Raw genomic sequence first — 14,737 nt, forward strand, 5'->3', positions numbered from 1 at the left:
TTGACAAAACAATTTATATAAATTCTAATTTTGGTTAAAATTATCATAAAGGGTATTAATAAATAACAATTTAATCATAATAATATGTCTCTTGGATATTGGATACGAATCACATTAGTTCTTGGAAAAATCTTGCAAGAGCATTCTTAGTCTAATACAAACATGTCTTGGACATGGCCCCGGATAGACTTTCTTTGCAAAACATGGAGAAGAGAAACACTAAAAGTTTTAAGGAATACGCTCAAAGATGGAGAGATGTAGCTGCATAGGTTCAACCACCTCTCACTGAAAAAGAAATAACAATGTTTTTTATTGGTATTCTACCACCACCATACTATGATAGGCTAATCGAAAATGCTACCAAGAACTTCGCTGACATAGTGATTTCAGTAGAGATGATTAAGAATGCAATTAAGAAGGGTAAAATTGTGGAGAATAGTGTTAGTAGCATGGAAAATTGTAATGCCTCAAAGAAAAGGAAAGGGGAGGCACGAGTTATTACATGTGAAGAGCAACCATGGGGCATCAATCCGTACCATCTTCATCCCGCATACCAACCTTTCTACCCCACTCTAAATCATAACTTGTATCCTTATCAACTGATTCTACAACCAATTTTTCATGTAAGAGCACCCACACCTCCACTTATGCCTCAATCATTTCCAAAACCAAACCTTCGCCAATTGCCCATGCTAATCTCTAAACTTTTGCCTATACTAATTGAGAATCAATACCTCAGTATGGTGCCAATGAAGATAGTTCCAAACCCATTGGAAAGGAATTATGACTCTAATGCTAAATGTGACTATCACATGGGGGTAATTAGACACTCAACGGAGAAATGTAGGCAATTGAAAGAGAAAATTGAAAATCTCATCAAGGATGGCAGTTTGACTCTTGAGCTTATGGAACGTTGGAAATTGGTTGTGCCATAGAGTGGGCTATTGTTAGGAAGTTGAAAAAGCCTCAAGTCTCAAGCAAATTACTTGTAGGAAAAATGGATGATTCGAAGTTTTTATTTTGTAGTTAGATGCATGGCATAAGTAGGATTTTGTTAAGAGTTGCAATTGAAGCGTTAATGTTTTTATTGAATGAAAATTTTTGAAGTTTTATGATGCGATACAATTAATTCAATAAAGGTTTTAAAACATGTTTTCAAAATCATAAAAATAAAAAAATTAAATAAAAAAAAAAGATAAGGGTCATAAAGGAAAAAAGGTTTTTGGCAATAAAATGTGCACATGATCTCGAAAGAATTGATGGTTACTGTATGGAACAAACTTGTCCTTGCAAACATTCTCTAACCATTTCTTCAAAAACTTTGGAACCCAAGACTATTCAAATAAAGACTATTCAAGAACTCGAGTCCAAAAGGAAGCAAGGTTTCAAAAGTTTATTAACCTTATCATGTGATACCAAAGGACAATGATCTTTGTCTAGGCGATGACCAATGTTATAATTGATTATTTTGCAAAATTCTTTCTTTCAAAATCAAGCAAATCAGGCACTCTTATAAAGACTCTGAATGTGATAGGTTCATAAATGTCAAGACTATGCTAAAGTCTCAAATATACCAAAACCTCTCAAATTCTTTTAACTGTATACCAAATGTGAACCTTTCAAAATCATCTTTTACCTTATTCTGGGGAATGATGACCAAAAAACAAGATTACCCAAAACCTCCATGACACTTTGGCTTTAAAAATAGCCCTTTTTTCCCTCTCATTTAGCAAAAGTATTTCTTGCTATAAAGAGTTAATCATGGAAGGTATTCTGATATTAGATCTTTGAAGGCTTCTAAGGAACCTTTATTGTTAAGAGTTGTCTCCTGAGCCTTCATTTAAGTGGCTGATTAAGAAAAAAAACACATTCTTGATGAATCCTTTCACTTTAAAAAGGTTGATTCAATCTTCAGTTATGAAGAAAAGAAAAAAAACAAACAAAAAAAAAAGCAACGAGAAAGTGAGAGAATGGCGAGGAAAGTTGATAGTAACATTATGCACTTGAAATACTCAAATGGTGTCAAAAGTAGAAAAAAAATGAAGAAAAATCAACCTTTGATCTTAAAATATTCCTTTATAGGGAATTGCTCTTCAATATAAGTAACCATAGTTGAGAGGATAAATGGCCATGTTTCATTGTCCCTTCACAAATGAGAAATTATCCACTTGCTACCCCTTTGAGCCTAATCAATTGTCTCTAAAATGCACCTCAACCAAGGATCACCTCCCACATTATGGGGCAATTATGAAGAAAAATTTCTGTCAAAAGCATGGATGATAGAAGATTCATTCTAAGGGAAAAACAAACATATTTTATATTATGGGGAGCAGATGCGAATTTGAGTTCTTAAAGTTTCGAACTCAATCCATCAACATGAAGATTAAAAAATTGTAAAAAAAATGAAATAAAAATGAAAATTGAAAAAGAAAGGAAGAAAGAAAAAGCATAGAAGAGAATGATGGAAAAAACATGCTTTGAAAAAAGACAAATATCTTAAAAGAGTCCTTAGTGCGGTAATAAATGATCCTTGGTTTAATCACCTTTAAATACATGTTTTGGGCCTTTGTATCTATTTTTTTCAAAACCCTTAACCATAAACTACATTACGTGCTTGAAGAAGTCTATTTTGATCATGTGCGGATACTTAAATTGAAGAGCTATCTTATAGAAAAAGATCATCACATAGAATATGAGACCTTGACTTCTTTTCTTTGCTAAAATTACCTTCTTGAATTCCTTAAGTAATTTTGGACCAAGTTTGAATTTTTTAAGTGCATGATGGAACAATCAATCCAAAAAAACAAGAGAAGAGAAAGAAAAAAGAGAGAAAAAATTAGTGAAAAAGATGAAGCTCTAGGGTGAAAACTCAAAAGGGCAGTCTAGAGTGAAGATGGGAACTTATGAAGCCACTCATGATTTTAACTAAGGCAATAACTAGAAGCACTAGTAAGGGACCATTTCAAGGTAGCTAGAATGCGTTGGACACTTTTTAAGACTCCCAAGCACCCTTAAAGATTCAAGATCTATTAGAAAAATCCATACTGAATTTTGAGCCTATCTATTTCAAAATAGGCTTCTGCAATATTAAGCTTGTAATAGCTGGTTTTGACATTTATCATTTTGCCACACATCATGAGAATTAGAGAGTCAAATTTGATTGTGATTTGAAAAGAATCTTTTTACAAAATTTGATCCTATATCGTTATACATTTGTGAGCTTAGACAAAGAAATTTCAACTTTTCTTCTTTCCCCCATGAAATGGTAAAAAAAAAAACTTTTATTGTAGACCAAGACCTTGCTGTGTTAAATCATCCCATCCATTTGATAGACCAGATTGTCATTTGACTCATTCAAAATCATTTTAAATAGTAATCATCAATTTTCAAAAGATTCAAGGATCACACATTGGAAAAATGTCAAATTGACTCAGTTTTATTCCAAGCTTTAATTACCTTTAGTCATAAAAAAATTGGTTTTATGGGGCAATTTTATCAAAATTTATGATGCTTTGAAAGTAATAGAGGGTTATGCATTTTTTTTAAGCAATTTCTACTATTGTAGTATGAAGATCAAAAGTTTTAAATGATGAGACAAGCATTTTTGTGAATCTTTTCTCAAGGATCAAGAGGTATGGAACCTTTGAAATCAAATTTGAATTGATACACAATCTCATGGGGATATCCATCTTCTAGAAATAATTTCAAGAATTGGGAATGATATGACAAGACTAGCAAGAAAGTTCTTTTGTGATAAAGTGATTGCCAATTGCACAAAAAAAATCATAGAAGAGTGTGTAAAGATAGGAAGAATGGCTTTCAATAGAGGAAGACACTGAAATGAAATGATGAGGTAAAGGTAATTTTTCCTTCTGTCATGCAATCACGCATGCATGCACATAACCATGCAATAATGAGGTTGAAAATTTTCTGTGCAATAGTCAACATTCACACATATTTCTATGCATTGGGAAAGGTAAAAATTCATGCAACACAAAAACCATGCAAAGACATCAAGCTTTGATTAATTTGAGAATCACTTTGAAAAATTTTAGATAATTAATATCAAGATTTTTAAAGTTATGTTTGCTTCAGTTTTGAGGAGCCACATTTTTCTTTCTAAAGCCTCCGGGTAATTAGTTTCAAAAATTTTTAAAAGTTACGTTGCCTCAGTTTTAAGGAGCCAAATTTTTCTTTCAAAACCTACGGGTAATTAGTTTCAAGCTTTTTAAAGTTACATTGCTTCAGTTTTAAGAAGCCACATTTTTCTCTTAAAACCTCCGAATGTATTTTTTAAAACCTCCGAGTACATTTTCAAAACTTCCAAGTACATTCTTAAAACCTCTGGGTACATTCTATAAAGCCTCAAAGTACATTTTCTTAAAACCTCCAGGTACATTTCCAAAGCCTCCGAGTAATTAGTTTCAAGAATTTTAAAGTTACGTTGCCTCATTTTTTAGGAGCCACATTTTTTCTCTCAAAACCTCCAGGTACATTAAAAAAAAAACCTCTAGATACATCTCCAAAACCACCAGGTAATCATTTGTTTTCTTTAAAATTGTGAAGCTTTCATGAGAGGAGTTCTTAATTTTCTTTCAAAGAAAAAAAGAAAAAAAGAAAAAGTTTTGAAAGAAGAATTAATAAATTAGGTCAAGTACAGTGTCTACGTCTTTGCACTATTTCAAATTACCCAAATGTGCAAAGAAGGGCAGTTGTAGACACTATACCTTTTTATTATTGGTATTATTTATTTGTTTTGTGTGTTAATTAAACATTATAAAGGACAAAATAATAGTAAAAAAAAGAAAAACAAAAAAAACAACAAAGAAAAAGAGAAAAAAAAAAGAAAAAAAACTGTACGACTAGGTACAATACGCTGTGCAAGACGCAAAAAATTTGCATATGGCAGAAAGTGGAAATGGCATCCCTAAGAGTGTAATCGGGTATAAAGGCGCTATAGTAGCAACTATAAAAAAGAACAACAAATAGAAAACCCAAAAATCCCTAGTTTTAAGGCAACCAAAAAAAAAAACAAGAAAAACCCTACAGAGTGAGCAACAAAAAAAATCTCTCTAGCAACTAACCAACCAACCAACCACAACAAAAAATATATATGTAAAAATTTCTGAAAAATAGAAAATCGGGGGAAAAGGGGAAAGGTTTCTTTTTCATCCTATGGTTGTTGGGTTTTAGATCGATATTTTTATGAGGGGTTTGGACTGATTGGGGGGTAGAGAAAGTGGGGTTGTAGGTGCCGTCGACTGTAGGAGTAGATAAGGCTTTTGAGTTGATTTGTGATAGAGCAAAAAACAGAGGAAGTCGCTAGGTAGTGAGAGAAGACCAGAGTGGCATCGGTGAGGTGAAGAAAAAGGCATTTGAAATGACATCGTTTTGGCTCAGGGAAGCGGAATATTTGAGGCCTGCTCATGGGCTTTCCATCAGTCTTATGCATGTTGGGCTAAGTTAGGCTTGAACTTTTGGGTAAGTTTTAAATCTTGGGTTATGTTTGTGGTAGTTATGTTGATTTTCTTAATGTAGCCTTATGTTAGTAAAATAATGGAAATATAGTATATTAATAAGGTAATATAAATTAAAAATATTAGAAAAAAGTCACTGAAACAGAAAGCCTAAAAATAGGTTAATACTGAAAATAAAAATTAAATATATATATATATATATATTAGTATATATAAACGTAGCGCCCATTGGTACTGTTTCAATTGGCTTCAATTGGCCATCCAAGTGTCATTCAAATTTGAAGGNTTTTTAGGTTAAAGAAAATAATTCATATAGAGGAATACAAATATATATAAATAATATAATATAAAAATATATATATATTTAATTAAGAAAATTTAAATTTAGGAGAATATTTATTAAGGGAAAGTGAAGCAAATATGCAAAACAAAAAAATAGATTGCTAAATGCAATATGTTTATAGTGATCGAGCTAAGGAGATAAATGATAAATATAAAATATATATATATATAAATATAAATGAATGAAATAAATGGTAGGCTAAAGATTTATATATAGATTAAATTTAAAAATTGGAAATTATTAGATTATTAGTGGGGTACTCTTAAATAAAAATATAGAAAAGAACATGGGAAATATTCATGTACATTAAAATATGTATTTAGTGAATAAAAAATAAAAAAAAAGAATATTATGTCAAGTATTATAATAATTATAATAAAATATGTAGTAAAACCAACCATAGAAAATTACCCTCAAAATACTATAAAACTAATTATAAGAATAATGTATAAATGGTACCGATGATGGGACAATTGTTCGGGATGTGAGAAGTCACAATTTTTGGATTAATTTTCTCTAGGCTCAGAATCCAAATTAGGGCTCCACTAGTATGATGGGAGGGTCTCGATTTTGAGATTCTGAGATTTTAAATTTTGAATAAACAAAAATTATTATATAATGAATTAGCCCAAATATAAGTACAAATATAATAAATACAAAAGAAAAGATGACCTACGCTCATTTAAGTCTTTAAGAGATGAAGATAAAAGTATAAGAATGATACCCATGATAATAATAAATAGATAAATAAATAAAATGAAATAAATAGAATTCTCATTTATGGATGATAAACTAATTCAAAGAGATAGTTTTATAAAGAAATAGAGAGATTATGAAAATGGGATAAAAATGAATTTATTTAATATAGATAAGATAATCATTAATTTAATACCGATGATGAGATTTTCGTTCGGAACGCGAGGAGTTGAAATTTCAAAAGGAATTCTCCTTAGGTTCGGGAATTAAATTAAGACCCACCAGTACGATGGGAGGGTCCTAATTCTAAAATTTCGATGTTTTTAATTTTAAATAGATAAAAATTATTATACAATAAGTTAGTCAAGATATAGAAATGAATATAACAAATATAAAAGAATAAATAGCATATGTTTGTTAAAGTTGTCAAAAGATAAATATAAATATTATAAGATAATACTAATAATAATAATTAAATATTAAGATATTTAATAATGGAGATTCATAATAATGAGCATGTTTAAAGTATAAAAGTTAAACACTAGGTGAATAAAATATATAATAAAAAGGGGAACATTGAATCAAAAATATATACATAATTATGAAACAAGATGTTTTATTAGGTATGCACTTAAATAGCATATAAATGTACATATATATATATAATTCATAATATACATATTTATAAAGAAAAATGACAGAAAAGGGAAGTCTTAAGGAAATAAAAGAGATACATGAGGACTTAAAAATAAAATAATGAATTTCATAAGCATAGCATACATCATTATTGCATCGTAAATGTCATAGCATATAGATACTATTGTTTACGAGTATAAGTCTTGATGATGAGATTTTTCGAAAATCTTACGAAGGTGAGTTTCTCTCGGAAAGTTTCCTAGGTGAAAGGATGTCCCCGGGTCCCAATATTACGATGGGAGGGCTCGAGAAACATCTTTAATAAAAAGACTTTTGCTCGTAATAGGTTTACATTCATGAAAATATAATTTTTTTTAAAAAGCGTACGATAACCCCGATGACGAGATTTATTCCTCAAATTTACGAAGGTGAATATCTCAGATAATTCTCTAGGTAAGAGAATATCCCCTGATCCCCTCAGTATGATGAGCGGATCCGAGAAATATCTTCAATAAAAGGTTATTTGTCCAACATCATTTAAATTTTATTTCATGCATTACACGAATGCATCATGTGCACCTCATACCTGCAAAGTCAAAATAAAATATTTTAATAGAAAGTAAAATAAATAAATAATAATTAAGAAAACATAATAAATTTAAGAATTAAAGCCTTAATAGGATAATCTAAAATCAAATAGTACCGTTCCTAGAACAGACGTCACGAGGGTGCTAATCCTTCCCCGAGCGTAACTGCACTATCGAATCTAGTTTTAAAAAATATAGACTAGTCTTAAAATTAATTTAAGATCTCGTCGATTAGAATTGAATCGATAGGTAGCCAATCATACCTAAGAAAAAAGATTGGTGGCAACTCTTAGTGTTTTCATCACGTCTAACGATTGAGTTCTTAGGCCCGCATGTTACGACATGTAGCAATTTTTATAGAATACTAGAATCTAGCTTAAATTTGAAATAAAAAAAGAATAAATATAAAATAATTTGAAAGAGATTAAAGATTTGGATCAAGCTATATGATTCTTCGTGATAAAAAGGAATGAAAAAAATATATCATCTAGGGTTTGGAAGTCAATTTTCATCTAATTTATTTTAACAACTATTGACCTATTTGACTTATTTCGATCATAATCAATAAATATTATATATATATATATATAAAAGTTAAGAATAAATAAATATCACATAATTATCATATTAAATAATAAATTAATAAATATCAAATAATAAAAAGAGTTTTCAAAACAAAAAAATGATAAAAAAAATAAAAAATAAAACAAAAAAAATAATGCCTAAATGTAATTCTGATTTTTTTTGTTTTCACTCATCTTAATTTTTGTAAGAATGAAAAAAACCCTAATTTATAAAAAGGGAGAGAGGAAAGGGAGATCAATAGAGAGAAAGAGAGGGAGTATTTTTTAAGAGAGAATTTTATTGAAAAAAAATAACTCTTCTTACGTATTTTTTTTTTTAAAGAAAACTCCTAATTGAAGGTTTTTTTAAACTTTTTGTTTTAATTTTATTCTTAAATTTTTTTTTAAACTTTTTATGAAATCCTAATTGAATCGATTTCTATTTTTAAGTGGTAGATCTCTTTCCTAAGGCCCCCCCTTCTCCCACTCCCTTTTCCATTTCCTTTCCAGTTCAAGGTGGTGTTTCTAACTCCAAGCCCTCCCCTTTGGGCCGTCACTTGCGTTCTTATAAATCGAAATCCANAATTTTTTTCATTTATATTATTTTATTTTCTCTTTGGCTATTCACCCCCCAAACATAAAATCCTAGCTCTGCCACTGATAGAGGGTTAAAAATTTTCCCTAAGTTTAGCAATAACTTGAGCTTCTCATTCTTGTATTATGGTTGTCGTAACGTGCGCGTCCGGGAACCCAACCGCTAGACGCTGGAAAACACTTAGAAGTCCCCACCAATCTTTTCTTCATAAGTGTGATTGGTCATCTATTGACTCGATTCTTCTTGACGAGATCTTAAATTGATTTTAAGTTCGTCGAGAGAATTTTAAATTGGTCTACTTTTTTTTTAGGATTAGGTTCAGGAGTGTGATTACTCCCGGGGAAGGATTAGCACCCCGTAACGCTCCATTCCATGAACGTTACCATTTGATCATAGATTATCCTATTGGAATCTTAATTCTTAAATTTATTATGTTTCCTTAATCATTATTCATTTATTTTGTTTTCTATTAAAATATTTTATTTTGACTTTGCGAGTATGATATACACATGATGCATTCGTGAAATGCATGAAATAAAATTTAAATAATGTCAGACGAATAACCTTTTGTTGAAGACATTTTTTTGATCCACCCATCATGCTGGTGGGATCCGGGGATATTCTCTCACCTAGAGAATTATCCAATAAATTCGCCTTCGCAAATTTGACGAATAAATCCCATATTCGGCGTTATCGTACGCTTTTTAAAAGAAATTATATTTTCATGAATGTAAACCTATTGCGAGCAAAAGCCTTTTTATTAAAGATGTTTCCTGAGCCTTTCCATCGTACTGGTGGGACCCGATGATATCTTTTCACCTAGAAAACTTTTCGAGAGAAACTCGCCTTCGTAAGATTTTCAGAAAATCTCATCATCAGGACTTATACTCGTAAACAATGGTATCTATATGCTATGACATTTACAATGCAATAATGGTGTATGCTATGCTTATGAAATTCATTATTTTATTTTTAAGGCCTGATGTATCTCTTTTATTTCCTTAAGATTTCCCTTCCCTATCATTTTCCTTTATAAATATGTATATTATGAATTATATATATATGTACATTTATATGCTATTTAAGTGCATACCTAATAAAACATCTTGTTTCATAATTATATATATATATATTTGATTCAATGTTCTCCTTTTTATTATATATTTTATTCACCTAGTGTTTAACTTTTATACTTTAAACATGCTCATTATTATGACTCTCCATTATTAAATATCTTAATATTTAATTATTATTATTATTAGTATTATCTTATAATTTTTATATTTATCTTTTGATAACTTTAACAAACATACGCTATTTATTCTTTTATGTTTATTATATTCATTTCTATATCTTGACTAACTTATTGTATAATAATTTTTATCTATTTAAAATTAGAAACATCGAGATTTTAGAATTAGGACCCTTTCATTGTATTGATGGGGTTTTAATTTAATTCCCAAACCTAGGAAGAATTCCTTTCGGAATTGCGACTCCTCGCATTCCAAACGAAAATCCCACCATCCGTATTAAATTAATGATTATCTTATCTATATTAAATAAATTCATTTTTATCCCATTTTCATCATCTTTCTATTTTTTTATAAAACTATCTCTTTGAATTAGTTTATCATCCATAAATGAGAATCCTATTTATTTCATTTTATTTATTTATCTATTTATTATTATCATAGGTAGCATTCTTATACTTTTATCTTCATCTCTTAACGACTTAAATGAGCATAGGTCATCTTTTCCTTTGTATTTATTATATTTGTACTTATATTTGGGCTAATTCATTATACAATAATTTTTGTTTATTCAAAATTTAAAATCTTGAAATTTCAAAATCGAAACCCTCCCATTATACTGGTGGAGCCTTAATTTGGATTTCGAGCTTAAGGAAAATTAATCCAAACTTCTCACATCTCGAACAATTGTTCCATCATCGGTACAGAATTAAGTATTTGTCTTATTTATACGAATAATTCTTCACCTTGCCCCAATTTTCATTTTACTCACTTATTAAATCTATTTTTATAACCTAATATGTTCTTTTATGTTTTTCATCTATCCCAATCCGTCCATTAGCAAATAATTTCTATCTTTTACTTAATTTAATCTATATATTTTTTTATCAAGCATCTGCTCATTTTGGTTTATTTATCCCCCTTTTTCTCTTCTATTTCTTTTGCCTAAATCTATCAATTTTTACTAAACACTTCTTTATTTCACTATTGTATTTTTTGTATACCTAAATATGTTTTTATAACTAAGTAATTTTTCTATTTCTTTTCTACCTAATTTTATTTCCCTTTTCATGTAACTAAATATATATATTTTCTTTTCTACCACTCAAATCTACTTATATTTCTAAATGTTTATTCTTATCTATTTTTATATCTCTTATTACAGTAAATTTTCTATATTTCTAACATTCATATTACAACACAAACATATCTCTTTCTGTTTCCATTTTGTTTATCATCATTATTACTTTTACTTATCATTTGCATAAAACTATGTTAATGATTCTCAAAAATGAAAACAATCAAACCAATCATTAAGCTACAAACTCAATATGTCAAAGGTCCAAAACTTACTCAAGATTTAAGCCCATATCTGCTCAAGGGGAAATCGGATCAGTAGAAGGCCCGCTTGTCCCACTTCAAGATATAGAAATGAATATAACAAACATAAAAGAATAAATAGCGTATGTTTGTTAAAGTTGTCAAAAGATAAATATAAAAATTATAATATAATACTAATAATAATAATTAAATATTAAGATATTTAATAATGGAGATTCATAATAATGAGCATGTTTAAAGTATAAAAGTTAAACACTAGGTGAATAAAATATATAATAAAAAGGAGAACATTGAATCAAAAATATATATATAATTATGAAACAAGATGTTTTATTAGGTATGCACTTAAATAGCATATAAATGTACATATATATATATATATAATTCATAATATACATATTTATAAAGAAAAATGACAGAAAAGGGAAGTCTTAAGGAAATAAAAGAGATACATGAGGACTTAAAAATAAAATAATGAATTTCATAAGCATAGCATACATCATTATTGCATCGAAAATGTCACAGCATATAGATACTATTGTTTACGAGTATAAGTCCCGATGATGAGATTTTTCGAAAGTCTTACGAAGGCGAGTTTCTTTCCAAAAGTTTCCTAGGTGAAAGGATGTTCTCGAGTCCCAACATTACGATGAGAGGGCTCGGGAAATATCTTTAATAAAAAGGCTTTTGCTCGTAATAGGTTTACATTCATGAAAATATAATTTTTTCTAAAAAGCGTACGATAACCCCGATGATGGGATTTATTCTTCAAAATTGCGAAGGTGAATTTCTCGGCTAATTCTCTAAGTGAGAGAATATCCCTTGATCCTCCCAGTATAATGAGCGAATTCGAGAAATATCTTCAATAAAAGGTTATTTGTCTGACATCATTTAAATTTTATTTCATGCATTACACGAATGTATCATGCGCACCTCATACCTGCAAAGTCAAAATAAAATATTTTAATAGAAAGTAAAATAAATAAATAATAATTAAGAAAACATAATAAATTTAAGAATTAAAGCCTTAATAGGATAATCTAAAATCAAAATGGTACCATTCATGGAACAAGCATCACGGGGGTGCTAATCCTTCCCCGAGCGTAACTGCACTATCGAATCTAGTTTTAAAAAATATAGACTAGTCTTAAAATTAATTTAAGATCTCGTCGATTAGAATTGAATCGATAGGTAGCCAATCATACCTAAGAAAAAAGATTGGTGGCAACTCTTAGTGTTTTCATCACGTCTAACGATTGAGTTCTTAGGCCCGCATGTTACGACATGTAGCAATTTTTATAGAATACTAGAATCTAGCTTAAATTTGAAATAAAAAAAGAATAAATATAAAATAATTTGAAAGAGATTAAAGATTTGGATCAAGCTATATGATTCTTCGTGATAAAAAGGAATGAAAAAAATATATCATCTAGGGTTTGGAAGTCAATTTTCATCTAATTTATTTTAACAACTATTGACCTATTTGACTTATTTCGATCATAATCAATAAATATTATATATATATATATATATAAAAGTTAAGAATAAATAAATATCACATAATTATCATATTAAATAATAAATTAATAAATATCAAATAATAAAAAGAGTTTTCAAAACAAAAAAATGATAAAAAAAATAAAAAATAAAACAAAAAAAATAATGCCTAAATGTAATTCTGATTTTTTTTGTTTTCACTCATCTTAATTTTTGTAAGAATGAAAAAAACCCTAATTTATAAAAAGGGAGAGAGGAAAGGGAGATCAATAGAGAGAAAGAGAGGGAGTATTTTTTAAGAGAGAATTTTATTGAAAAAAAATAACTCTTCTTACGTATTTTTTTTTTTAAAGAAAACTCCTAATTGAAGGTTTTTTTAAACTTTTTGTTTTAATTTTATTCTTAAATTTTTTTTTAAACTTTTTATGAAATCCTAATTGAATCGATTTCTATTTTTAAGTGGTAGATCTCTTTCCTAAGGCCCCCCCTTCTCCCACTCCCTTTTCCATTTCCTTTCCAGTTCAAGGTGGTGTTTCTAACTCCAAGCCCTCCCCTTTGGGCCGTCACTTGCGTTCTTATAAATCGAAATCCAAGTATCTTTGATTTTCTCAGTTTGCTTGTCCTCCTTTCTTAGGATGGGGCTTCCCTGAGTTTCCCTGTTACTTCTGGAATACCTCTGTGTTTCTCTTGGAGTATTTCGTTGCTCAATTTCTGTTCCTTTTATTTATTTATTTACTTTTTTGTCCTGTTTTTGTTCATATATATCCCAGCTTCCAGACAACAACTTTTAACACCCATTTGCCATTTCCAAAATCTTCATCTTTTAACCTTATGTCAAATCAGTTTGAATATATATCACTTTCTAATATTTGGTTCTTGGTTGCAGCATTTATTAGGTAAAGGTAAAAATGGATGCGAATAAAAAACTGCAGAAAAGCTACTTTGATGTGCTGGGTATCTGCTGCTCCTCGGAGGTTGCTCAGATAGAAAACATCTTAAAATCCCTTGAAGGCGTCAAAGAAGTATCTGTGATTGTTCATACCAGAACAGTTATTGTTCTCCATGACAATCTCCTCGTTTCTCAGCTTCAAATAGGTAACCCAAACAACCACGCCTCCTTCTTTCTTCCTTTCTTTCTTTTGGTATGTTGGTGAGAAAAACATGTTTATACTTAAAAATATGAGCCTGAAAATGAAGACTTTTATTTAACAATTTCACTGCCAAATTGATTGGATTCTTACCTCATTGATGTTGTAAGCACTAAGCAGCCGTTTCATGGTTATTTTTTTTTTTCAGTTTCAATTTTATTAAGATAATTTGAATTAGAATATGAATAGGATTAAAATCTATTCTTAAAGAGGAGAAGCGATGGCCGATGTGAACCACATGACCTGCCATTGATATCTTTACTTATTTTATACGCTTCTTTCGTAATCTTTGTTTATCTTTTTTCATGTTTTATGGTTAAAATAAAATGTAAAAAATAAAATATATTATTTTCAAAGATTTTAAGGATCAGAGAATTGGAAGTAACCCAACCTAAAAAGAAAAGGGCAAAAAAGGGTGATGGGAATTGTTTGTTATTGGCGTGCCCTGATAATATTTCCTCAACGGGAGGAAGAATTGTATTGTGTTGTTTTACTAATAAAATGAAATAATGCTTGGACCAGAGTAAATTACTTAATTAAATTGCCACTTTGCCAGAAGGGATGTGAAATGCAACAAGCTAGGGTGATTTGCCTTAGTCACTCA

Source organism: Theobroma cacao, chromosome 9 (assembly GCF_000208745.1).
Source record: "Theobroma cacao cultivar B97-61/B2 chromosome 9, Criollo_cocoa_genome_V2, whole genome shotgun sequence".
Lineage (NCBI taxonomy): Eukaryota > Viridiplantae > Streptophyta > Magnoliopsida > Malvales > Malvaceae > Theobroma > Theobroma cacao.